At 39.9% G+C, this 26,655-nt stretch overlaps 5 non-coding genes across 5 annotated transcripts; all 5 read right to left on the bottom strand.

Moving 5' to 3' along the window:
• Window positions 1-8,555: 8,555 nt before the first annotated feature.
• TRNAA-UGC (transfer RNA alanine (anticodon UGC)) lies at window positions 8,556-8,627 on the bottom strand. Its single transcript has one exon. It is a non-coding gene; the product is annotated as a tRNA-Ala (tRNA).
• A 3,679-nt stretch (window positions 8,628-12,306) lies between these two features.
• On the bottom strand, window positions 12,307-12,379 carry TRNAF-GAA (transfer RNA phenylalanine (anticodon GAA)). Its single transcript has one exon. It is a non-coding gene; the product is annotated as a tRNA-Phe (tRNA).
• A 4,640-nt stretch (window positions 12,380-17,019) lies between these two features.
• Window positions 17,020-17,091, bottom strand: TRNAA-AGC (transfer RNA alanine (anticodon AGC)). Its single transcript has one exon. It is a non-coding gene; the product is annotated as a tRNA-Ala (tRNA).
• Window positions 17,092-21,565: 4,474 nt separating this feature from the next.
• TRNAA-CGC (transfer RNA alanine (anticodon CGC)) lies at window positions 21,566-21,637 on the bottom strand. Its single transcript has one exon. It is a non-coding gene; the product is annotated as a tRNA-Ala (tRNA).
• Window positions 21,638-26,310: 4,673 nt separating this feature from the next.
• On the bottom strand, window positions 26,311-26,382 carry TRNAA-AGC (transfer RNA alanine (anticodon AGC)). Its single transcript has one exon. It is a non-coding gene; the product is annotated as a tRNA-Ala (tRNA).
• Between the last annotated feature and the right edge of the window lie 273 nt (window positions 26,383-26,655).

The raw sequence follows: 26,655 nt of genomic DNA, 5'->3' as shown, positions 1-26,655 counted from the left end.
TACTTAGAGGTAAATCTAACAAAATATGTATGGGACTTGTATGTTGAGGACTACACAACAATAGTGGAGAAAGTCAAAGAAACCTAAATAAATGGAGAGACATATTGTATTCATGGTTTACAAGATTCAACATGGTAATGATGCCAATTATCCCCAAATTGATACACAGATTTAATGAAATTCCTATCAAAGTCTTAGCAAGATTTTTTTGTAGCTATAGACAAGATTATTTTAAAATTAATATGGAAAGTTAAAGAAATTGGAATACTTTTTGGGGTGGGAAGGAGAACAGAAGATAAGTTTGGTTTTGAATGTGTTGAATTCAAGCTATTTGTGGAACCCCCTGCACATATCTGGTAAACACTGACACAACGCAACTCAGTGGACTGTGTTGGCCTGGAGACTGGGATTAATCAGTGATCAGTAGGCATATGCTTATAGGAAGTGGAAGGAGTGAGGAATTCAAGTGTCCTTTCAAGTTTAGGATTAACTCACTAATGATACTTGTGGAAAATAAAGAAATGAGCTCATAGACTGTTCTTGAGCCCTTGTGTTTATATTGCTTAATCTTTTGCTCCTTAGAACTTCTGAAGAAGACCAAGAGAAGTTTCATTTCATGGTACCACATTTCTAGTGGCTGTTTGTCCTTTCTCATCCTAATTTGCCCTACTGTGAGCTCTTATCTATATTTGTAAAAACGCCTCTGAGTCTATTTTGAAAATGATAGAAACTGATTAGTCTGGGAGAATTTCTCTCAGTTGGCTTATACGACTGATAGAATAGGAGGATAAGAAAGAAGAGATGGGCTTCACTGAAGAAGAGACTAGAAAAGTATCAAACACAAATGTCTTCAAGTTCTGATGTATGGGCATGTGTGTGAATGTGTGTAAAAATGCTGATGGGAGGAGGAAAAAGGTACTTAGCTCTTTGATCATATAAAACACAATGAGGAAAGTTTCCAGAGTCACTGGGTGACATTTCTCTGTATTACACCTGGAAGAATCTGGATATCTGTTGGCTTCATGGATATTCATATTAAGGACTTGGGTTTTTTCCTCCTGCTTAGCTCATGAACATCACAGAAATCATTTATTAAATATGTGAGACAATAGCCAGTCTGTATACTTATAGCACTATTGGAAATCCATTTGCGTAGAAGGTATTGGATAGTTTTTTGATACAGAATATTTTAAGGATTTGAACATTATACTCAAGATACAGAACACACTCATGTCCTATTATACTTAACTCCGAAAACCTGCAGATGTATCTATTGTATATTTAACCCTTCTAGAATCTGAGAAAGATAGTATCTGGTTAAGTGTTGTTTTGAAAGAATTCTCAGAGTCAGAATGTTCAGGTCGTGGCTTGTCAGTAATTAGCTTTTATGTTATGCTCTGGAGTTTTCCAAATGTATTGATCTACATGTTTCATTTGATCTTTGCAACACACCATTTTACATAGTCATTGCTGGTCTAATTTGTGCATTTGGAAAGGATGGTTCACTTCTGTTTTAGGAATTTCTCTGTTTCCCAATTAAGTCAGAAAGCTTTCCTACTTGAAAGCTAGCAAGTTTGCCTACTACAATTTCATATAATAACAGGAGAATACGAGACCCACGGATAGCACTTTACTCATAGAAAAAAGCAGCAGCCAGAGAAATATTTGTGTTGGTTCCTCATGCCCAGTTCCCACAGAGCAATATAAGATGGCTATCTATACCTTCACATGCACTGGGTTGCACAACAGGAGAAGAACTCTGAAACTAAGAGACTGCGCTTTTATCAGAGCTACTGGCAACCCTTACTCTCTCCTGGTAGTAATTATTGTAGAGGGAGACTTAGAAGCAGTCAGAGAGTGAGTTCAAGACAAATGAACAAAGAAGTTCCTAGGTGCTCCAATTGCTTCCATTGGTTTGGAATCTATCTTCAATAAATAAGAAAAAGGAGAGAGCAGCACATCTTCGAGGTAAATGTGCATCAGCCTGAGAGTTGCTATAAGCTCCTCAGCTCAAATTTGACTGTGAGCATCCATTCCCAACCTTTTAGGACTAGAGAAGGAAAAGGTAAGAAAACAAGGAAGCAGCTCATTTCTTTGGTAAAGACGACCTCCCCTTTACCTAAAATTACCCAAGGAACAACAGCACTGAGACAAAAGAAAGAAAGAAGAAGTACAAAACTTAGGGCAAGGGAAAAACATGGCCATTATTTGTTCCTGGTATTACCGCTTTCCATGAAAATCTGAGAGAATTGACTAAGAGGACAGACTCCACTGCGCCAGTCTCCAAGTCTTGCTATTTAATTATCCTCTAAAACTCTTTCAGTTCCAGGCAGACCCGAGCTGGGTAACCAACTACCAGATTCTGATTTTGATTGTTTTTGGTGGATGTGGAGATTCACTCTGTCAGCTTCTTACCACTTTAGCCAAAGAATTATCATTTAAATCGTTTGACTTCACTAGATTTTCATCATAATTAAAATGATGTGTTAGAATGATTTTTCTTTTTTTACATTTTATACCCACCATGTGGATGACAGCAACAGAGCAGCAAGGAGTTGACCTCATCTACTCTGAAACATATTAATTAGAAGTATCAATATAAATTCATGATTAAAGAATATGAAATTGTTATTTTTGCCATTTTTTCCTAGAAGCAGTAACATCCCAGTTACAATGAGCAAAGTTAGTCCTCTATCTTGATTTCTCAGTACCAATTTTCATTAAAAGAAGTTAGAGCTTTTTGGAGTTACCATTGGTTCCAGGGCTGAGCTAGAGAAAGTAAAGGTGAGTTTGGAATATCTTTTTGTGCCAGAAAGTGAGTAAATGATCAAAAAGAAGATGTGGTCATGTCTTAAAAGAATATACGAGCCCAGCCTAAAAGGGCTCTCCCTAGCAAAATCTGGGACATATTGAGTACTTAAATTAATAATGAAAAAAGAATTTATCCCACTGAATAAAATAAGATTCTTTGATTTCGTATCAATCACAAGTAAGTAAATAAACATAAGAGGGAACACTTTAATTTACAGTAGTGTCAAAAGAAAAAGATCTTTACTTGGTATGACTGAGCAAGAAACAAACTGTTTGCAAACAAGAAGACTTCAAAACCAAAAGTGGTAGAAGCTTGGCTCTCAGCAATGGCAGCTCAGTTTATAAGCGTGAATGAGGAAGTATATTTTTTCTATTGTCATTGGTTTCTAGAAATTTACTTTCTTTTCAGGGTAGTATCACTGCAAAACTTATTTATAGCTGATTGGCTGGGAGGTAGAAGGCCACACTGACATAAAGAAAGCTTAAGTTTTATTTAAGGTCAGGGTCAGCATTTTGGAGAAATCAGGACAGTTTAAGCTTTGTTTACGTGACTATGAGCGTTTGGGCTAGGGGTATATTCAAACTGTGGCCTCTATTTTGGTTTCTCTTTAATGGTAGTATACCAACTAATAAATGTGGAAGAATAGATTTTAAGTATTTAAAGAATAGATTGAAAATATTATCCTTGTGCCACCATTATGGTAAAGATTGATTAGGAAAAAATCATCAATTAATTCTAAAACTCTGGGTAAAATTTTAGTGAGGAATGAGATATTTGTATGACCTCAAATATTTCCCCACAGATTACAAACCAACTGAATGAGGGGAAACTTTGCATTTAGTTACCACCACTAATAAAGGAAAAAACCTTATGTGATACACTGAGAACACACATCACACTTGTTATATTTTTGCCAAAAGTGCATAACTTCAATCTAGCCACTAGGAAACATCACATAAACCCAAATTCAAGGGCATTCTACTCAACAACTGACTTGAATTCTTCAAAATCTGTCAATGTCGTAAAAGACAAGAAAGGTTGAGAAATCATTCCAGATTAAGAGACACTAAAGAAACAAGAAAACCAAATGCAATATGTATTCTCACACTAACTAGATCCTGGATTGGGGAAAAGTTGCTCTGAAGGACGTTTTTTGAATCATTGGTGAAATCTGAATATGGACTGTATATTAGATAATAGTATCCTATTAATGTTAAAATTTTGGAATTCAAAAATTGTTCTGTGGTTTATGAGAATGTCCTTTCTCTAAGAAATACACACTGAACTATAAGAGATAAGACACGATGGTATTGTCAAAAGTTGAGAAATAGCAGAAGTAAAACCAATGCATCACCAAAGTAGCAGTTAGTAAAAGTTTATTGTGCACACACCAAAAAGACAGTTTGTAAATTGGGATCATTCAAATCAAACATGGAATGAGGCTCAGCAGTATATTGTTATAAAGCAGCTTGTATGGTGAGGAGGCTGAGACTGTTTACTCTTCACAGTAATTGGTTACAATATCAGAATTTTCTTAAATGATAAGGAATTGGTTAGTGGTTACCTCATATCAATTTGGGGTACAGTTTAAATTTTGCTTATAATTTTCAGAAACATAATCAAAAAGTGGTCCCGGTCAAGTTAGTATCATTTGTCTTGCAAAATAAGCTAAATTTTGCTTTGCTCGTGTGACAACTGATTTTGTCTGCTCAGGAAATTTTCAAGGCTAGTCTCCATTTGCATCTGATTTTAACAGTACGCAAGTTACTCTGAAATTGGTTAGAAAAAATAACAATTTGTGTGTGTTTGTGTTTGGAGAGAGAGAGGAAGGCAATGTGGCAAAATATTTAAAATTGATAAATCTGGATAATGTGTGTATAGTAGTTCTTTGTACTATTTTTGCAACTTTCCTATAGGCTTGAAATAATTTCAAAATAAAAAGTTGGTTTTTGAAAACAATTCTCTCATCATACAACTTCCTTTCCCTGTGCCTACAAAGGCTGTCAGGACCATACAAAAGCAGTTTGGGTGAATACAAAAACAGAAGCCTAAGTGCTGCGTGAGCGCTGCAATTTTGGTTCAGGTGAGGACTTACTTGGCGTTAAATGAAGACCCCATAAGAATGGGTCACGGACTGTCACTACACTCGCCAAGGCCTAGACCAGCGCCGTGGTCGGGAAATTCGGCATCGGTTTCATCTCGGGGACTCTGCATATGAGATGCATAGGGACCAAGAGGAGGAAGAGAACAGAGAGGAGGATGCTGCATCGGCCATTGAGCTTCTTGGTAGACACGGAATCGTCTTCTGAGTGAGAACACCAGAGAGGTGTTTCAGCGGCTGGGCTAGACCTGCAAAACGAACTTGCTTTTTGACAGGTCATTTCTTCGGGATCCCGTTGTCCCAGAGGAAATGGCAGACGCTTCCCGCCACCGGACAAAATTTGGTGCGACAGTCAACACAGGTACTAGCTTTGGAGGAAATCCTAAATCATTTCCTACTGGGTAAGAGATACCCCCCCATTAATTCTGAAAATCAGCCCCATTCGATAGTCCTTGGCCTTAGAGACTCCAAGGCGAGTGAGCTGAGCTACTTGGGAAAGTTAATACGAGGAGAGAATTAGTGGCGAAAGAGGAAAGAATGGAAGCGTGAGCCAGGAAGTGATAAGGAAAGGGAGGCTGAGCCACGGCGGGGTGCGCAGCTGCAGCGGCCCCAAGAAGTGGAGGAGGAAGAAAGTGAACGAGTGCTTAAGGTTGGCATAAGGTTTGGATGGGCAGAGAGGCGGTGAGCATCCTGGCTGCCCATCTCTGTCGCGTGTCCTCTGGGTGCGCGGGAAGCACGAAGGTCCATTCTTGGTAAACCAAGTGGACGAAAGTGCTTTTGCGCAGGAAGATCCCCTTCGTTTTGCCCAAGACTGTTGCGGCTTTTAGAGCTCCTCTCTGCTCTTTCTGTCACTTGAGAGAACGCATGTGGTTGAGTTTCTGTTTCTGTACATTCAGGTGTTGTCCATGGCTTCCGAGGGAGTGGCAGGGAAGCCGCCTTGTTCCAATGTCCACGTGGCTGCGATAAGAGAAGCGTTCAAGGTAAAAACGGGATCCACCTGCGTCCTTGCGCTTCAGCACCTCAGGTATAGGCAGGAGCGAGTGGGTTTTAGTGCGTTGAGCTGGGAACATGAAACGTGAAAAATAACAAAGGTAAGGCAGTAACAATATTTTCAACTTGAAATGGATTTCAGAAATGCAGTTCTTTGCCTCTAAATAGCTTAGTGTGTAGGGTGTCAGGACTTCAATCTTAGAGCCAAGAGTTTGAGACTCTATGTGAGCTCTTGTATCTCAGACTTTCTGCCACATAAGCAAGCCTCTGAAATTCGGGTTTCTTTTCAGAGAATTTCACCTGCACTTTTGCAGTGGGCTCCTGTATTGCTCACATCCGATTCTTGGAAGCATGATAGTTGGGAAAAGCCAAGGTTACCACACAATATAGAAGGCACTTGTAAGAGTTAAGAGGAAATAAAGCAGTGGCTTAGGCTTGGAGAGGAGGGCACACATGTGAGAGCAGGATAAGTTGGGTAGATGCAGAATTTCTTCCAAGGAGGAGGACAGTCTGTCTGCTGGCAATAAAGAATTCTCTGGCAGCAGCACAAGCCTGGCTTAACCTCAGAAGATATTTTAATTACAATTTACTCATATTATAGGTTTTAACAACTTGATCCTAGGCCAGAGAATTGGCTCAACTGGTAGAGCTGGAGAGACAGCTGAGGTCAAAGCGTCCCAACTCTGAGGGTGACTCTGAGGGTGAGAGAATGACTGCAGCCTTTGTCATAGGGCTTGGAGACTTCCAAGTGTGGGTTTCTACTTGAAAGACCCAAATAGCTTGATGGGGCCACAGGTATTTTGGTAGAGTAAATCTCCTGACACTCATTTTGAGTTCATCCACAGAAAAATCAGGGGCTCTTTTGTGTGACCTCCAAAGGTGGCTAAAATATTGATCTGGGGTTGGACCTTAAATTTGGAAGTCTGCTCACAGCCCTCTCATTCTCCCCTCCCTACCATGGTCTCCTGCCTGTTCAGTGCCACTCACTGTTTACTTAAGTGCCTGGAGAGAACAAGTGGATAAGAAAAAAGACATGGAATGACCACATTATCTCCCTCAAAAAAAAAATGCATCCTAAAACAAATCCTTGGTCCTAGGGCACATGACCAATCAGCAGCCAAGCAGATTTCTGAAGCCAGGCAGTCTCCCTCCTCCGAGAGGAGAATCAGGAAATAAGGACAACTCAGCCTGATACAGAGTGTTAGAGCGGCAGACTGGGAACAAATTTCATTCCCTCCCAAAGACACTTTGATTCAACAGGAAATAAGCACACAGATAGCAGGAGTTTTGAGACTATGAAGCATTGGAATTCCTTAAAAGGTATTCTTATTGACTAAATTGTGTCCCCTGGCCCCAAATCAATATATTGATGCCTTATCCCCCCAGTGTGACTATTTGAAGATAGGGCCTTTAAGGAGGTAATTAAGGTTAAATGAGATCATAAGGGTGGGGCCCTCCTTATAAGAAGAGGAAGAGACACCAGGAGTGTGCACAGAGGAAAAGCCATGTGACAATACAGCAAGCAGGGAGAAGGTGGCTCTCTGCAAGCCAGGAAGAGAGGTCTCACCAGAAACCAACTCTGCTGGTACCTTGATCTTGGGCTTCCAGCCTCCAGAACTGGGAGAAAACAAATTTCTGTTGTTTAAGCCACTGTGATATTCTCTTATGGCAGCCCTAGCACACTAATTACAGGTGCCATCAGTGGATCAGAAATTCCTAGGAGTTCCCTGGTCGTACAAAGCAGATGTGATCAGATTGAACCAGAAAGGACAGAGGAAGTGGCTGTCCTTTACAGGTAGAAGAGTCCAGCACACTGTGATCTTTTCATCTTTTACTTTGCATCTCTTTTCCACTGTGGTAGAAAAGTCTTTTCCCACTTCTTCGTATGGGGGCCTTCATTTGATGTTAACTGAGGTTTCCAGGCAATGTTTTGTTTAAAAATTTGAAACAAAACGGAAAACAGGATGAGTGAGGAAATATAGGGAAATAGATATTATGGAATATCAATCGGCAATGTGTTGATGCAAATTTGTTTCTTTTGTGTTTGGAAGGCCTCATTCCCTGACAGTCTTCGTTCTGCTGTCCAGCGTCCTGCCGCTCGCTCGTCTAAAAAGACTCGAGATCCCCAGCGCCCCATATCTCATCATTGGACCGAACTTTTGGCGACGCTCTCTGTGCAGGTCGTTGGGGGATACTGACAGAGAAATCAGTGGGCATATAATGCTTTCTCTCTGTCCTTTGACCAAGAAAACAAAATAACTAAAGGACAATGTACGTAGGGCGCTGCTTCTTCCTCATCGTCGTCGTCATCGTTGTCTCTTTAATAATAGTATAAAATAGGAGCCAAAGTGAACCGCTTGTTAATGAGCATACTTTTGTTCAGGTTCAAGAAATCCTGTTGGAAACCCCTCCTTTTTGTCTTCCTTCTGCTGTTGCAGTTGTCTTAGGTGATGTCAAGGCCTACAGCAAGAGATGATTGAGAATTCAAGGCAATCCGTTAGGTTATATTTTTACTTTCGATATATGCAGGAATAGAACATAGAAAAGTTGGGAGAGCTAAAGCTGTATTCCTTGAGGAACAGGTTTGAGGAGTGTTTGGTCAGAGGAAAAAGAGGAAAAAAAAAAAAACAAAAACAAAACCCAGGCGGCTCCTGGAGGTGCCGGGGATCGAACCCGGGGCCTCATACATGCAAAGCATGCGCTCTACCACTGAGCTACACCCCCCTCCTGAAGGCCTCTCTCCTAATGCTCACCTGGAAATAAATTTTACTTTCTGAGGCTCTTGATCTCGGAATATCGTAGTAGTAGAGTACAGTGTTAGGGGATATCAGCAGCTGCTTTGGGCAGGAGACCCTCAGGAACCGAAGAGGAATGCTGACTCTTTAGAATATAGAACTCGAAATGGAAGACAAAAGATTGGAAACGTGTCATACAATAACCACAAGAAGTTTCCATCGTGGCTTTAAAACCTGGTTAGGGTCTCCTTCTTCTATTGTGTTTGACAAGGGATCAAACAAGTCCCAGTTTTCAGCTCTTTTGATTTCCTCCAGATGTCTTAACCTGAGACACAACGCTATTGAGATTCAGCTTTTTCCTGCTTGAAACACTCCATGACATTTGTTCTTTGCTCCATGGGAATATTAAGGACCGGATTTGATGGAGGAAAGTCACGATCAGAGGAAAACCCTAGAGCGATGCGGTCAGCGTTGCATTGTAAAGGTTTTTTTCTAATCTAGGTACGGAGGTAATTTAGGAGACCCTGTCAATAGTCCAAAATCTCTTTTCCTTAAGGCAAGAATGAAACAACAGCTTCAGCGTTGGACAGAAGTGTTGAATTATGGGAGCGAGACCAAAGGCAAATAACCACAAGATTTAAGAAATAAAGAAAATTTTTACTTGTTTGTTTGTTCCTTTGTTCGTTGGTTCGTTCATTCATTCATTTATTTATTTGGTGGTGGGGGGGGGGGGGGGGGAGCAAGGAAGCCATGTCATTACCAAACAGAAGGAAGTGCAGAAAAAGAGGAGGTTTTTAAAATTCTTTTGGAAACGGGAGAAAGATTGGACGATGGAGAAGATGAGCTAGTTTGCTCATGTTAAATTCAAGATATATGTGAAACACACTTGTGAGGATGTTACACAGTGAACTCAAACAATTACTCCCATCTCCAGCCCTGGATTTGTGAGTAATCAGTAGACACAAGCACGTGGAGGGTGAATGAAGACTGAAACGTGTGCTTATTAGTGATACTCATAGGAAAATAAGTTTGCTCCTGGACATTTCTTGAACTCTGGGATTTATCATAGTTTAGACTGTGTCCTTTGCACTACATAAAAAGACTACAAGAAAACCAGTTTCCTGGAACCAGATTTCTAGTGGTTAGCTCTTTCTTATTCTGGTTTGCCCAAATATTAGCTTTTGCCCATATTCATAAAATAATATTGAATCCCTCCTGAAATCGGAAGAATATGATTTGTCTGGCAGACTTGTTCTTTCAGTTGGCTCATGGAATTTTTGGAATAAAGCAGGAAACAATAGGTGATAGGTTTTGCTAAAGAAGGGACTAGAAAGGGTAACACACAAAACTGATGGATGTGTGGTTGTCTGCTTGTGCGTGTATGTAAATACAGAGGAGGATTATCTTGATGGTCTGATGCTGTAAAATATTAGGTTTATGATACTTTCCAATATTAGGAGGTGTGCAGAAACGCTGCTTCATCATAATGTTGTGTTGCACCTGGAGAAAACTAGATGTCTATTAGATTCTCAGGAATTCATAATAAGAAGGTATCTTTTTTTTTTGTTCTCTGTGCCCTATGAACAAAGTGGGATTTTTTTAAAAAATTAAATATCTAGGGGCTGGCCCCGTGGCCGAGTGGTTAAGTTCGCGCGCTCCGCTGCAGGCGGCCCAGTGTTTCGTCGGTTCGAATCCTGGGCGCGGACATGGCACTGCTCATCAGACCACGCTGAGGCAGCGTTCCACATGCCACAACTAGAGGAACCCACAACGAAGAATACACAACTATGTACCGGGGGGCTTTGGGGAGAAAAAGGAAAAAATAAAAAAAATCTTTAAAAAAAAAAAAAATTAAATATCTATAGCCATCTTCAGATTATGGATTCATTTAATACAGAATTCTTCTGAGGAATTAAACATCTAAATTTGTAGAAGAACACCTGTATGCCATATATACTGAATTCAGAAAATTTGAAAACATGTAAAGTATGTGTTTATCCCTGCACTGTCCAAAATGGTAGCCACTGGCCATATTGAGTATTGAACACTTGAAAAATTGAGATGTACTGTAAGTGTAAAAATAACCAGATCTCAAAGACTTGATATTGTATTTAAAATGTAAAAGACATCCCTAACAATTTTAAGATTGATCACTTGTTGAAATAATGCTTGGGATATACCAAGTTATTTAAATATATTTTTAAAATTAACATCACTTGTTTATTTTTATTTTTTAATGTGACTACTAGACAATGTAAAATTACAAAAGTGACTCATTTATGGCTTTATTATATTGCTATTGGACAGCTCTGGCTACAGAAGACATTATCTGTTTAGGTACTATTCTGGGAAAAATCCCAGAGCCAGGGAATATGGACCATGGTCTTCCAGTTTCCTACCATGCACGGACTTGACAGAATGCATTCACATGCATGATCTCCTTTGATCTTTCCAATATCCCTTTTTACATAGACATCATTGGCCTCATTTTTTAGGTATTGAATGGAAGACTAATTATGTTTTGGAAATCACCCTAGACCTCCCACCTCCATAGAAAGTAAAGGAGTTATTGCTGCATTAGGCAATGAAACACTCAATGATGCTATTTGTCTGATCAAATATTCCTTAAAGAAATAAAATGCAAGCTTCCGACCTGATGGTAAAAGTGTGTAATTCCAAGTTCCTGTGCAGTCAATGTCCCTACCTTGATGTTGCTTCCCATTTTGTTCCAATTTTCCATTGGCAATTGATGCAATTCTGATGTTGAAGTACCAGATCATTTCCTCCTGACACAGTGTTCAGGAGTTGTCAGCGGAAAACAGACACTGTGAAGCTGAAACAGTAATTTGAAAAGGAGAAAACAGTTCAAAATGATACCTATTATCCCTAACAAAGAATTTCAAGAAAGAAGTTGAGTTAAAGGGAAAAAATGGGGTGCATGTACCCGAGTTTTGATGACTTCACTATCCATTTACTTTCATTTTTCAGTATTTCAGGTCCCCTTGTGAATGTTCAAAAGAATAATTCTTATAGAAATGCTTATTTTCATTCTTTCTTGTATACCAAAACAGACATAACTTAAGATGTGCAAATTCTGGACAGGGGTGCAAGGCTGAAGGAAAGTCTTGAAAACAAGAAAACTCAGAGTATTCTTGTAATTGTTTAAAAGTTCAGTGATGTTCAACAATGCTCCTTATTCCAGCAGTTTAATAACAGAGTAGACTCAAGATACAAACCCAGATTTTCTGATTGGAAAGTTTTCTTTTCATAAACCCATACCCACATATATATACACTTGCACAGTGTAGTAGTGCTTTTTCTACTCTTTTCCCTCCACAATTCTTGTGATTAAAAACATCGCACACAGGCAAAACACGAAAGCAGAAATGAATCGTAAGTGCAACAGCATGTAGCGTATTGGAATTTCTTATCCCCTTGGAAAATAATTCCCTAGCTTTTAAAACTTTAAATAAAATATGCCGCATGTCAGTAAACACTTCACGGAAGACGTCAGAGGAATATGCAACCAAAAGAGAGGGTAATAAATATGTACACGCCTTGATCGGATTTGCAAAAGGCAGTAAAAATTGTAGTTACATATCCACGTTCGGGATTGGGGTGCAACTGTTGTGTAAAGGGGTGACAATTGCTCCGAAGTGAGACAAAACTGCCGAAACCCGGGATCGAACCAGGGACCTTTAGATCTTCAGTCTAACGCTCTCCCAACTGAGCTATTTCGGCTCGCCGATGGTACCCCATTTAGCCATTGTTTGAAAATATTAAAGTTTTCTTGGGTGGAGGGCAATGAGGAATGTGTTCTTCACTGTTTAATCTTTTGTTCAACATCACCCATTTATTCACTCAAAAACACATCGGCTCCGCTGAAAATAGGACCCAGTTTTTTGAGACAGTGAATGGGTTGGTAGAGGAGGGAAGAAAGGAGCGAGGAATAGGTAAAAACAGGAAGATTCTTCTCTGCCTGGTCGCCTTCTGCTATACTACTGCTCGAACACTGCCCAGAAAACTAAAAGAAGTCAAAATGAAATTATCTCTGTTCTTCTTTTTCTGTCTTGCTCTTTAGTGAAAAATCTAAAATAAACACAGGATTATTGGGCACGTTATTGCGATTGAAGAAATCCTGAAAGAGCCAGTTCTTTTTGTCTATTCCTTTCCTTCTCTTTATCTTCCTTTTGCCGACACTGCCACCCTGGGGGATGCAGAGTCCCGGGGAATAGAAACGTGAAGGTTGTAAAGGCAATCTATTGGATAATGTGTTTATTTCTGTGTGAGCATGCAAAACGTGTCTTTAAAAGGAGAATCCCATAAGATAGTTGGAGACTGTGAAAAGCAGATACATGTGTATTGTTTCGAACTCTTTCACACACCACCACTGAGTCACACCTCACACGACAGATTTGTCATGAAGGTCCTCTTTGAAATATTAGCCATATTTCTGAGGGCTTTTCAAAGACACAATAGTGGCCAGATAGAAAAACCACTGTCTCAAATCCCACTATTTCTTAAACTTCTAAACTATATCTGCTTAAATGGCTACCCTAGGAGAAATGCAAGAGGATCACAGACCAAATAACACCATTTCTGCTCCTAAGACCTTTCACCCTATCTACCTGTTCCAAGGTTTCCTACCCAGCCTGGGGGCATTTTTTTCCTGCAACAGTCAGGAAAGATCTAAGGATAGAACTTTCTCTTGTGTATCATCCTCTCTCTCCTTCTTTTCTCTTTCCTCTTCTTAGAACTTTTTTCAAGCCCTCTCCTCCTTAAGAGAAGATGAGTCGCAGTCTAAGAGAAGATTTTTAAATGCTTATATTTTACAAAAGACACTTATCTGGAATATGTGGAGAACTCCTACAAAATACTAAGAGAAAGACTAAAACTTCATTAAGACAGAGCAAATTAACATGCACTTCACAGAAGAGGATACCCCAAATAGCCAATAAACAATTTAAAAGGCGCTCAACATCATTTGCTATCAGGGAAATGCAAATTAAAAACCAATGAAATAATACTTCTCTTCACCAGAATTGCTTAACTTAACATAAGTGACAATAACAGATGCTGCTGAGCATGTGGAGAAACTAGAATGCTCATACATTGCTAATGAGACCACAAACTGGTACACCCACACTGGGAAACTCTTTAGAAATAGTAAGTAAAGCTAAATATATACATAACTTATTATCCCAAAACTCCATAGCCACATTTCTACACAAGAGAAATGCATGAGTATTTCCCTTGAAAGACCTGTACAGGAATGCCCATGGCAGCATTAGACATTTCAGCCAAAAACAAGAGCACTCCAAACGTACATCAACAGTAAAATGAATTAATACATTGTGAAGTACAAGATTCACACAGTGGAATACTACAGAACAATGAAAAAGAACCACCGCTACTAGCAATAGCATGGATGTATCTGATTTTTAAAAACTGAGTGAAAGAATCCATACCCGAATGAGTACATATTGTATGATTCTATTTACATTATTTCAAAATAGTAGAAAAACTGATCTATGGTGGTAGAGGTCAGAGAGTGATATTGATTGTGATAAGGCACAAAGAAGCTGCTGGGAGCTGAAAAATGATGTATCTTTGTGTTGGGGGGTGTTGTTTACATGGCTGTATGCATGTATAATAACCCATCAAGGTGAATAATTGTTTTGTGCATTTCACTTTATATTAATTAAGCCTCAATTAAAATAACAAGAAAAGAAGAGGAGAAAGAAGGATCTCCTGGGATATGTCCTTGCCTCCAGTACATCCTAACTCTTCATTAGCACTTTTCAAATTGTGGTCGACAGACTGGTGCCTGTATAAGAACTGGTTTTTACCCATCTGTGAGCATTAGAAACTTTTATAACAATTTGACAGTGCCAGGACATCAAACTCCCCTCTGTTCAATAAGGTAGAAACAATCTCAGAGATTTTCAGAACTTTAGAAACAATTCTCTCTGGAATGAGGAAATGGCAGTAGCTGAGGACCAGCTGCGAAGTGAATTTTAATAAAACTCTGAGTTTGTCTGGACAGGTTCTCAAACCTCAGTCTCCTATTCGGAAAGAGTCGAGGCTTTTTGCCTTTAGCCAGGATTTGGTGCGAGAGTAAATACGGATTTAAGTTTTTGGGTGATTTCTTCCAAAAATATTCTAGATTCTCTTACAGATTCTTTCTTCCCCGCGCAGGAAACAGCATTCATCTACTGACTGACCTAGCCGTGCATCTCGCCCCCATCAGAACAAGCCTCAGTCAATGCTGGAGAGAGGCTGAGCTGACAACGTAGGGAAGGAAAGAAATTAGAAAGCATGTGGAAATTAAAATATCAATTACACGTGAATCTCAATACAGGGATTAAAATGGGCGTAAATGGGACTAGGAGTGCGCTGAGCTACTGTGAAAATTTTATTCAGGAGCAGACAGGAGCATCCCCAGCTGATGGGGAGGGAGAAGAGGCAGGGTGGGGTGAAATGGAAGAAGACAAGGAGAAAAGGGAGCGAGAGGACGAGGATAGAGGAAAAGCATCCTCAAGATGATTCGCATTTGTGGGGAGGTTGGTAAGGTGGATCGAAACTCCACATCTTTGCTTCGCTTCCTCCAAATGTAAGGGAAGAGTTGGGTTCCTTCTCTCTCAAGCTTGTCCCAGAAGAGGATCTCGCTCATTTTGCCCCGAGACTATCGTGGCTTCGTGAGCGCGTCGCTGCTCTTTCCGTCGCTGGATAAACAGGCTGAGCGCTCCGGGTGACGCACTGAGGTTGAGTTCTCGTTTGAAGTTCAGGAATCAATACTGGTAGCTCCGGAGGGAGCTGCAGGGATTTCCCGATTTCCTCAAGTTGATGTGGTGGAAGCAGTGCCGAGAGTAGAAGCGGGATCCGCCTGCAGATTTGAAATTGAGCGCAACCGAGATGGTGGAACGTCTTTTTTTGGTAAGGTTTTGCTTGAAATGCAAAAGATGAGATGAGAAAGTTCCCGTTTGTTTGCACCACGTATTTCTAACTCTTAGAAAGAAGTCTATTGAAACCCAACTTTCTTCTGAAGAAATTCTTCCAGGCATTTATTTGCAACGCGCTTCTTTACGCCTCACATCCCTGCTCTTGGCTCAAAAGAAGTCTGAAGAGCTGGATTGTGGCCGCAGAAAGCCAGGGTCGCTGAACAACCAGTGGTAACTACACATGCAGCCATCCTCTCTCAGTCTTACTACAGGCGCAGAGGCGATGTAGGTGAGCCCCTCACAAGTCGAGACGATGATCTCAAATTTGGATGTGCGGATGGTTTGTGACCGCCTGGCGGACACTCACAGCTTGTGGAGAGTAAGAAAAGCAGAGGATGCATTATGGAAGATCTCCAGGTTTCCTGACTTCTGTAGGTGGAGAAAGGGGCTGCTTTCCTGCTTTCTGGATGTGTAGCAGCTTGATTTTTTTTCCCCTTGGTGACTAAAATAAGAGTAGAATTTTTTTAAACAAGATACTGTTAAGATTCTTGCGGTGTATCCTCCTGTGGATTTCTGCTTAAGCTCTGTGATACCAGCATCTGAAACTCTGCAAAGAGCTCTGATCTGGAGGTATGGGTTGTTTAGTTGTGTGGAAGGAGGATGTCCCTGGAGCGTAAGTAGAGTGAGATTGAAAAGGATTTATTGGGATTGGGAGAACAAGAGTTTATTCTTTATTTGGGGAAAATAAAGAAATGAGCTTTCCCTTAGACTGATCTTGGGCCCTAGAGTTCAAAATGTTTGCCATTTCAGACCAGAAACTAACTTAGAACACCCAGAGAAGTATTATTTCCCTTCACCAGATTTCAACGGAGGTGATAGCTATCTTTTCCTCATTGGTAGTGTGTTTGTAGTTAAATGGCTTTTATGTAAGCTCCAGAGTTTGAGGGCCTCTGACCAAAAAAGTGACCACCAGCACATCAAGTCGTCAGCCACTGGCAGAGAAATCTAGCAAAATATTTTAGTGAAAGCTTCTAAGCCTTCTGCAACCTAGGTTAGGAAGGAGCTAGAATAAAAGAACCGCAAAAGAACTTGAGTTCTTAATTTTCTGATCTGGAATCAGATGGCTTGTCCTTTAGACTGCACAGACCCACATTTCCTGATGTTCAGATTCCGTACAAGTGGAAACTGACTGGGTGGTTGAGAAAACTGCAACTGGCTTCTCAAGCCTACTGACGGTGGCCCACGTGCTGGTGATTGCCGAGAGCTCTTGGAGAGATTGGATGAATAACAGAACTAACAACAAATAACTTTAGGACTGAGCACAGTTGCCTCCCTGTGTCCCAAAATGGTTAGCAAAGAATTCCCACAGCCATAACAACTCCGTTTGACAACGTTTCAGGTAGCAGATCTTAGGACGTGCGAGAAAGGAGGGAAAAAGGTTGGAGGTACTGGGGATTGAACCCAGGACCTCGTGCATGCTAAGCACGCGCTCTACCACTGACCTATACCCCCTGCGGCAGCCCCTCTATCAGAGGGCCGCTGTGACCCTTAGATGTCCGCGGTTGTTTGAGTCAGCGGACTGAGCCATCAAGACAAAGCTACTTTATGTTCGATTCTGCTACTTCTAAACTTCCTACACTACATCCTCTCTCAGGCGCTGCTACTCCAGGAGAAAGGTACCTTAATGGTACACAGAAAGGTACGGTTCCTGATTCGTGGGCAGCTCGTGATCAACCCGCCTCGAAGTCGGCTTCCTATCAGTTTAGATTGCCTGCAGCGCGCTTCCATTCTTGGGTGTCCGGGGATACTTCATTCTCCTGCAACTTTTCTTCACATTACTTTGTTCTCTTTTGACTCCTGGATACTTTAATGTTTTACATGGTTGAAAAGTAAAACTGACTCAAGTGTGTGTGAAGATACTCTAAAATTGAATACAAATAGACACAAATCTAATTGCATTTCAAAAGGATATCGTAACCACATTGAAGAGAAAAAGAAAGAACACATTCAAGTAAATATTGTACATAGTATTCTGTCCTAATTGTAAAGAGAAAAGCCCCCCAACAAATCTTAACCTCTATATAGTAGGGTTATTTTTTGTAGTATTAAGGATATAGCAATTCTGATACTTTGCGTGAATTTTATTTATTTTTATTTGTGGCTGTGTGAATTTACTTTTGTGTGATTGGGGAAATTAATATATATACTGCTGTTGGAAATCAGGGCTCTTGCTGTGAGAAAGGGAGGTAAGAAATAGCCCTGTTAGCTAAGGATGGGGATTAGAGGCATCAGGATGAAATTATATATATGTGTGTGTGCATATATATACAAGTAAAATTATATACATATATAATTATATGCATATATATAAATTTATATGTGTATATAAAATTGCCATTTTCCCCCAGATGTGTCTGCTAACAGGACCTAGAAGAAACAATACATCAGTAGAAATAAGCAATGCTAGCCCTATATCTGGATTTTTAAATACCATTCCCCACTAAAGGAGACCAGAGCTACTTGTAGAAGTCACTGACTCTAGGATAAGGGAAAGTGCAAGATGAACCTAAGACATCTTTGTGAGCTAGAATATAGGCACCCAAAAATGTTGGGGACGATTCAAAAGGATCCAGAAGCCAACTTGAAGGACCACTCACTGGTCAAATCTGGGACACTTTGACCACGAATAATGACAATAAATGATTATAATCGTTGGATACTTAAAGAATAAACATGAAAGAAGAGAAAGTTTTCTTTACAGTGGTATGCCAACTAATAAATATAGAAGTAATAATAGTTAGAAATCACCATTTGGCAATGATAAGAATAATGATCGACTCAGGCAAAATTCATAAATCAATGCTAAAAAACATAGGTAAAATTTTGATGAGGATCGGGTTATTTATATAGTCTCAGAGTATTTCTCTACAGATTACTTATTAATTGCAAAGGGGAAAATTATCATTTTATAGGGAAAGAAACCTGGTAGATACAACTTTAACCAAGTAATCAAAGCTAATATCACTAATAATGGGAAAAACTGACAAAACATGCCTCCTGGTGTAATAGAGGGAAACAACACCATTTCTGTGTTATTCCTCCCAAATATTCATACTCTAAATCTAGTCTAATTGTAACATAAGTTGAAGAACATTCTACAAAATCATTGCCATCTTCTCTTCAAAAACATATCAATCTCATGAAAGACAAGAAGATTAAGAAACCATTCCTAATTAAAGGAGACTAAAGAGTAACCAAATTCATATGTGATCCTGGAATAGACCCTACTTTGGGAGAGAAATTTCTGTAAAGGATTTTATTGGTAAAATTAAAGTTAATGTAGACTGTATATTAGATAGCACTATTTTATCAGTGTTAAGTTTCCTGAATTTGATCATTGTTCTGTGGTAAGGAAATTTTCTTGCTCTTAAGAAGTACATACTAAAGTGTACAATAAAAAGATTATGAAGGCCAGCCTGGGTGGCCTAATGGTCAAATTTGGTGTGTTCCACTTTGGCAGCCCAGGTTTCATTCCTGGGTGCAGACCTACACCACTTGTCTCAGTGGCCATGCTGTGGCAGTGGCTCGCATACAAAATAGAGGAAGATTGACAACAGATATTAGCTCAGGGTGAATCTTCCTCAGCAAAAAAAAGAAAAAGAAAAGGTAGAAGTGTATAATAAAAAGATATAATGTCTGCAAATTGTTCTCAAATAGTTTAGAAAAATAATAGTGTTTGTCAAAATATATACATACATATATATTCTATGGTTCTTGGTTATTGAGGGATAGGCAACATGGTGTTCTGAAATGATCTCAAGATTTGGACAGTATGTACTTCTCAGGTGGTTCCCATACTATTTAAAATGTTGCTAAGCAGAGACAAAGATGCAGATTTCCCAATTTATATTAGAATTTAGCAGGTGTTTTGCTCTGTTTCCCTTTCATGCTCCTTGCTTGTGAGTTAATCAATTTCGGACATTTGAAAGAGATTGAATTTCTTTCTCAGAGCCGGGAGGTGAAGAAAGGCTGCCCTGGTAAGGAAAGAAAGAGTGAGGTTGGGAGACAGACTCCCTCCCCTCTCTATTATTCAGAAGTAAAGATGAGCACAGACAGTGATTAATTTGAAACCATAAAAACCCCTTGAAGGGGCTGATGGTAGACTAGAAATTTTGAGGAGTATCTGGAAATACAAAGCAGAAATGATTGTATGGACAGGAAACAGGAGAGCAAATGGCTGTTCTTTCTCTATGGTGAAAACGTCCTAGACACCTGCGAATTATTTGTCTTCTTGTTTTGGCAGCTAATAATTTCCATTTGGACACACATACCCAAAAAACTTTTTTTGCTACTTCTTTAGTAGCATATTTGATGTTAATTTTATTTAGAGATTTGTCAGCGCAAAATAACCAATAACCATTCTGTAGATAAGAGAAATAAGGTGCGTTTTACTTGAGCCAGAGTGAGGATTATAACCCAGGAAGACCTTAGAAAGCTTTCCGGAGCAGTATGCTTTTCAGTACAGTCTTGTATCTTTTTAGAACAAAGACCACACATTAAACACACCCAGGTTATGCTTTCATCAAAGTTTCAAAGAGGTATTTAGTTGCAAATTAACGGGTCAACATGATCCCGATGTCAAGAAAGGGACTAATCTGGGCATTACCCACAGGGCATTATCAATAGGGTGTAGGGAGGGGAAATATGCATTCTTACCTTGAGAGAGTGCATTCTTTCATGGTAAAAGCAGATGTACAATGTATGTTTGATAGGCCATAACTCAGGCTTTTTAGCTCAAGCCGAATCAGTTTTGAAGTCCAACAGTTACCCTATATACCTCAATATGTGAAAAATCTCTTCTCAGATTTTAAAAGAAAGAAAACAAGATGAGTGATAAAATAAAAGGAAATTGGATAGTATGAAATAGCAATTTGGCACAAGTAGGGTGTCTGAGTCATTTAAATCAGGTTCTTCTTTTTTTTTTTCCATATTTGGCAGGACTCCAGCCACACAGCTGTCATTTGCAGTAGCATTGACCCACTCATTCACCTAGTATTCTCGGGCTTATTGTTGAACCAAACTTTTGGTGATGGAGAGAGAAGATAAGTAGAGAAATCAGAGGGAAGACTTTTGGTTCCTTGTCCTAAAAACTCCAGAGAAAACGAAGGAAACTCAAGCAATTTTTCCTCAGGCCTCTTATTTTCTTCTTCTTTTCCTGTTTTTCCTTCTCTCAATAATAGTGGAAAATAGAAGCCAAGATGATGAATTTGTTAATATGGCGGCACACTTATTGTTTTGGGTTTAGGGGATCCTATGCAGTAGTACGCTGAATAATGGCTCCCAAAGATATCAGGTCCCAATCCCTAGAACCTGTAAATGTTACCTTATATGGAAAAACTGTCTTTGCAGGCGCGATTACATTAAGGATCTTGAAACGGGTAGATTACCTTGGATTATCTGGGTAGGCCCAAGGTAACCAAATGTCCCTATAAAAAAGAGGCAGAAGGAGATTTCACACACAGAGGAGAAGGCAATGTGACCATGGAGACAGAGTGGAGTGATGCTACCACAAGCCAAGGAATGCTGGCAGCCACCAGAAGCTGGAAGAGGCCAAGGATGGATTCTTCCCTAGAGCCTCTGCAGAGGACATCACTCTGCCAGTGTCCTGATTTTGGTCTGGTGATATACTAATTTCAGACTTCAGGCCTCTGGAAGAGTGAAAGAATACATTTCTGTTGTTTTAAGCTGCCAAGTTTATAGTAGTTTTTTATGGCTATCACGCACAACTAACAGACCATGTAAACTTCTGCTCTGCAACCTGCTTTGAGTGGGTTTAAGCCTCATGAAGTTTAAATAGCGTAGCATTAAAATGAACGTCTTGGATCACGTGTTTACTTTTCTTGTGAGCAGGCAATGAGTAAAGGACAAAAAAAGCCCCAAGAGAATAGCTTACACCGTGTTTCTTAAACACCAGGCAGCTACTGCTTGGAGGTGCCAGGAGTCGAACCCGGGACCTCATGCATGCGAAGCATGCGCTCTACCACTGAGCTACACCCCCTCGCTGTGAGCCTAGGTGTGGCCCTGAGCTCCACTGTGGAGGTTCTTCAGAAACTATCTTACTATATTCTGTGGACCCCTCTCTTCCCAATTCCTCTTTGCTGTTTTAGCAGTAGTGGGTTTAAGAGCAGGATTTGTGACAGCTTTAAAATAGAAGACCCCTGGGAGCTGTGGGGGGTACTGATTCTTTAACAAATAAAGCTTGAAATGGAACACAAAATATTGAAAACGTGCATCAGAAAATTGACCAGATTTTCCCTGCATATAACACTTCTTACTATTTGCTGTTTGCTCCATAGGAATGTTAAGGGCAAAATTTTGATGGGAAAAACCTGAGTGAGAATAAAAACCACGGGCAATTTGTTACCAATTCATTACCAAGGGTCTGTTCATTTTTATTACAGCCTGAAGGCAACTAAGAAGGTTCATGAAATAGTCCAGGAGAACAATGCCCAGTGCATGAACTAAACAGCAGATTTAGGGGTAGAAAGAAGTGTGGAATTTTGAAAGCAAGTTAATAGGTAGATAGACAGATTGGAGAGACCTATTGGGTTTTGCAGACCAAGAAAGAAAGGCAGGGCATAAAAAGAGCCCAATCATTCAACAAACAGGAGGAAAAGAAAAAGAGAGATATTTTTTGTTGTTGTTGTTACTCTTTGGGAGAATGGAAGAGAGACTAGGAGAAGGAGAGGGGTTTGGTGTTAGGCTTGTTGGATTTAGCATATTTATCTATGGGATCCCAGCTGTCAATGTAGCACAGTGAACTCTCAGCCCAGTGGTCTGATCTGAATACTTAGGGGTGGGAGTGATCAGCAGGCACAAGAATGTAGAGTGAGTAGAATGAGAACTGAAGGAGTCCTTTGAGATTGAGAGATCAGGAACTCATTTACTGACAATTGTATAAAGCAAAAAAATGAACTTTTTCCTAGACTGATCTTGAACCCTAGGATTCACAGTGGTTAGTACCATGGCCTTGAAACTCCCAATGAAGACCCAGAAAAACTCACTTCCTGGTACCAGACTCCTAGTAGGTGTTATCTCTTCCTCATTCATCTACGTCTTTGCCTCTATTAGTAAGTATATCATTGAATCTCTTTTGAAATTGAAAGGACCTTATCAGTTTGGCAGATTTCCCTATCAGTTGGCTCATGGGGCTGGTAGAATAGATAGGAGGAAAAGGAAGTTTCAGGTTTCACCGAGATTGAGCACTAGAGAAGTGGCCCCCACAAAAGGCTGCAAGCTCTGGTATATGAGTGTGTGTGTGTGTGTGAGAGAGAGAGAGAGGGCTGGGAGGATAAGTGGGAAATTATCCAGGCTGTTCGATGGCATGAAAGCACAATTATGAAAGTTTCCAGAGTCATCAAATAATTATCCTCTAAATTGCACTTGGAGAAACCTAGCTCCTGGTTGGATTACCACAAGTTCCTCACAAGGAGATTTTGTTTTGTTTCTGTTTGCCCCAAAATACACTGAACACCAAAATTGTTTATTAATTTTCTGTAACAGCGTTCAAACTCTGTCCGTTGCGTGCTTGAAATATCTACTCACTGGGAAATGGTAGGATGAGTTCCAAATATATGAGATTCTTCTGATGAAATAACCATTTATCTCGGGTGATAGAACTCACTCATACCCAATTACTCTATTCAGGAAACCTGCAGACATACAAAGTGCTTTTTATTTTATTTTTTTTGTGAGAAAGATTGACCCTGAGCTAACATCTGTTGCCAGTCTTGCTCTTTTTTTTTCTCTCCAAAGCCCCAGTGCATAGTTGTATATCCCAGTTGTACGTCATTCTAGTTTTTTTATATGGAATGCCACTACAGCATGGTTTGATGAGTGGTATTTAGGTCTGCACCCAGGATCTGAACCAGCGAACCCTGCGCTGCCCAAGCCAAGCATGAGAATTTAACTACTCAGCCACTGGGCCACCCCAGAAGTGCATTTCTAATGCATCTAAGACCAGGGAGAAAACTGTAACTGGTTGCGTGCCAGTTTTAAAAAGTTGACGGGCCAGGATGAAGGGATAAAGAAGATGTGGTATATACATATGATGGAACACTATTCAGTAATGTAAAAAAAGGAAATCTTGCCATTTGCTACAACAAGGATGGGCCTTGAAGACATTATGCTAAGTGAGATAAGTCAGAGAAAGACAAATACCATATGATGTCCTTTGTATGTGGAATCTAAGAAAAAAAAAGTGAACTAGAGAAAACAGAGAGTGGAATGGTGGGTACCGAAGCCTGAGGGGTCGGCGAATGGGAACGATGTTTAAGGGCACATACTTGCAACTGGTAGATAAATAAGTCGTGGAGATCTAACACACAATACAGGAATTAAAGACAACAAAACTGTATTATAAACATTAAACTTGCTAAGAGACTAGATCTTAATTGTTCCCACCACTAGAAGAAATTATAATTATATGATGTGATAAAGGTGCTAGCTAACACAGACACAACACACACAAAGTTGACAGATGAAAAGGGGTGAAGTTTTCACGGAAAGAGCTTCTATGTTATGCTCTGGAAACTGAATTCACGCTCATGATTTTCTTTAGTGTTTACAACATCTCAATTTGTTGACATGGACAGGGAGGTTTAGTTATATTGCTCTAAGTCTCCCACCATGATTGAATTTGAAGAAACTGTTCCCAAAGTAGGCAGTAAAGGACTAAGCAACCTTTTTTTCTCCTATTAAATGTCTTTGAAAAAATAAAGTACTGTGTTTTGAGTCAGAATGACTGCATAGCCTAATGGATGGTGCCTGCTTCCACATTCCTGTGCAGCCAATGGTCCTGCCCAACTGCCACCTCCTGTACATTCACACAGGGTTTCACACACGTGGCTGCATCCCCTCCCTGCCCAGAGCTCCTTAATCTTTAATTTCTCCCCGAAGAAAGCTAAACAAAAGATGAACATGTTGTAGGATAGAACCCCAAAATAAAACAGAGTTGACTTTTCAGAATTCATCTACAATGTACTTTAAAATGAGTCATTCTTGTCCCGGGCCAAAGTTACACATGGGTTCACATCAAAGAAGTACCTTAGTTTGACACACGTTGTTTTTATTGACATACAATTTTTTGAAATTTCCATCTATGTTTCCTATGGCTTTCTCATACTAAGCTTTTGGCTTTTTTTCCCTATCTTCTTCTCCCATAACTTACAGAGGTGGAGTCCCTTGGAGAAGTCTATGATTAGAAGGGGAAAGAGTATTTCCATTTGGGCATGAAGCCTAATATAATACAGAAAAGTAATAGTGATAATTTATGATCTTCTTTTTCATGTTTTGTCTATTTTCCTTTTGCAACTTGATGAATTCCCTCAGTTGGAGCATATGAATACTTTTCTCCTGACACAGTGGATGTAAGTGGCAAAAAGACTTTGTGAAACTGTACTTTGAAAACAAAGAGAGAGAAAATATGTCAACAGAATAGAAAATGACCCCTTGCTGAGCACTAGTTCTGAATCTTTTTTTGAAGAAGTAAATCCCAAAGCCAAGACAACTTGGGAAAGATCTTATCCTGGTTAGAGCGTTGCTGAGTGGAAACAAAGATACAAACTTCCCAGTTCATACAGGAAGTTAGCGTGATCTTGACTGCAAAACTTGCAAAATTTTTATTGAAAAGTAGAAGAAACCACATCAAATTCTATTGTGTATACTGATTCAAAAATATTAATAAATATATTACCATGGAAGGGGAACAGATCAATGATTAGAACGCAAAAATGGTTCAACAATAGAAATAACATTTTTTTGATTTTTTTCCTACATTGGAATAGGAAATTGGAAAAATTAAAATACAGCCATATATTTATAATATATGTCCTCTTGATCCACGTCACAGCACTCAAAACAGTGATTCTCAAACTTTAATGTGCAAAAGAATCACTTGGGGATCCTGTTGAAATGCTGGTTCTAGTTCAGCGGGTCTGGGATGGAGCTGACATTCTGCGTTTCTAACAAGCTCTCAGGAGCCGCCAACTTTTTTGGTCCAAGGACCACGCTGACCAAGCATTTGGAAAATTTCTTCCCGGTAGAGGGCGCTACTATCTCAGGTAAATTTAAGTCATCGATTTAAGTCCAATTCTCGGCTAAGAGTAAAGACAGAACAAAAGTGGAAATTAATCTGTGAATTTTGAGATTTTCAGCCAAATGTACTTCTCAAAGGAACTATCGCGGCCATAGTGTGCCTTCTCCACGTTAATTGATGAACGTAAATTTCTCAATTTTCCAGTTTGGAAGGGTCCGCTTTTCTCCTTTTTCAACCTGCAGTCTGATTATGGCCAACATGGCTCAGGAAACAAAAGAAACTAAGAAAAATTGCACGAGAGACTGTGTTTTCCTTTTGTTAAATCTTTCCATCCTTATCTTTTCTTTCTTGCTTTATTAATAATACTGCAAAAAGGAACCAAAGGCAAAAGAAGTCGGCAGTTTGGCGACGTCTTGTTTCGAAATCTCGAGCTGCTGAGCGAGCCGAGTCTTTGTCTTCTCCTTCCATCTTTTCCTCCTTTTGCTTACGCAGCCACCCTAGGTGTTGCCAAGCACGAGCTGTAGAAACAGGGCAGTAAAATAATATTAACGAACGGCAAGTCTTTGTGAAACAGGTTTACTTTCCTTTTGAGCAGGAAAAGGAGTAAAACAGTGTAAAAGACAATAGACCGAAAATGGAGGTGCCGGGGATTGAACCCGGGGCCTCGTGCATGCTAAGCATGCGCTCTACCACTGAGCTACACCCCCTTGGCAAAATGCTCCACTCGGGAATATATTCAAGATAGAACACAGCCATTTTGGGCGGGTTTTGCAAAAGTTAGAATCAAGTCAAAGTACATTCTACTTGATCTCGCTATTTCCAAAATCTTAAATCTAAGCTTTGTGTTACGTTTGGCTGAAAAAAGTGTAGACTTCATTCTAGACCGAAAGGTCCCATTGGTGATCCTGGGATCCTTGCACTCCTTTCAGTCTGGAGTCACTTCCCTGCCAGTAGAAGAGCCTGGGATGAAACATTTTCTC

This window comes from Equus asinus, chromosome 8 (assembly GCF_041296235.1).
Source record: "Equus asinus isolate D_3611 breed Donkey chromosome 8, EquAss-T2T_v2, whole genome shotgun sequence".
NCBI classification, from domain to species: domain Eukaryota; kingdom Metazoa; phylum Chordata; class Mammalia; order Perissodactyla; family Equidae; genus Equus; species Equus asinus.
This window is presented reverse-complemented; position numbering and strand designations above follow the sequence as displayed.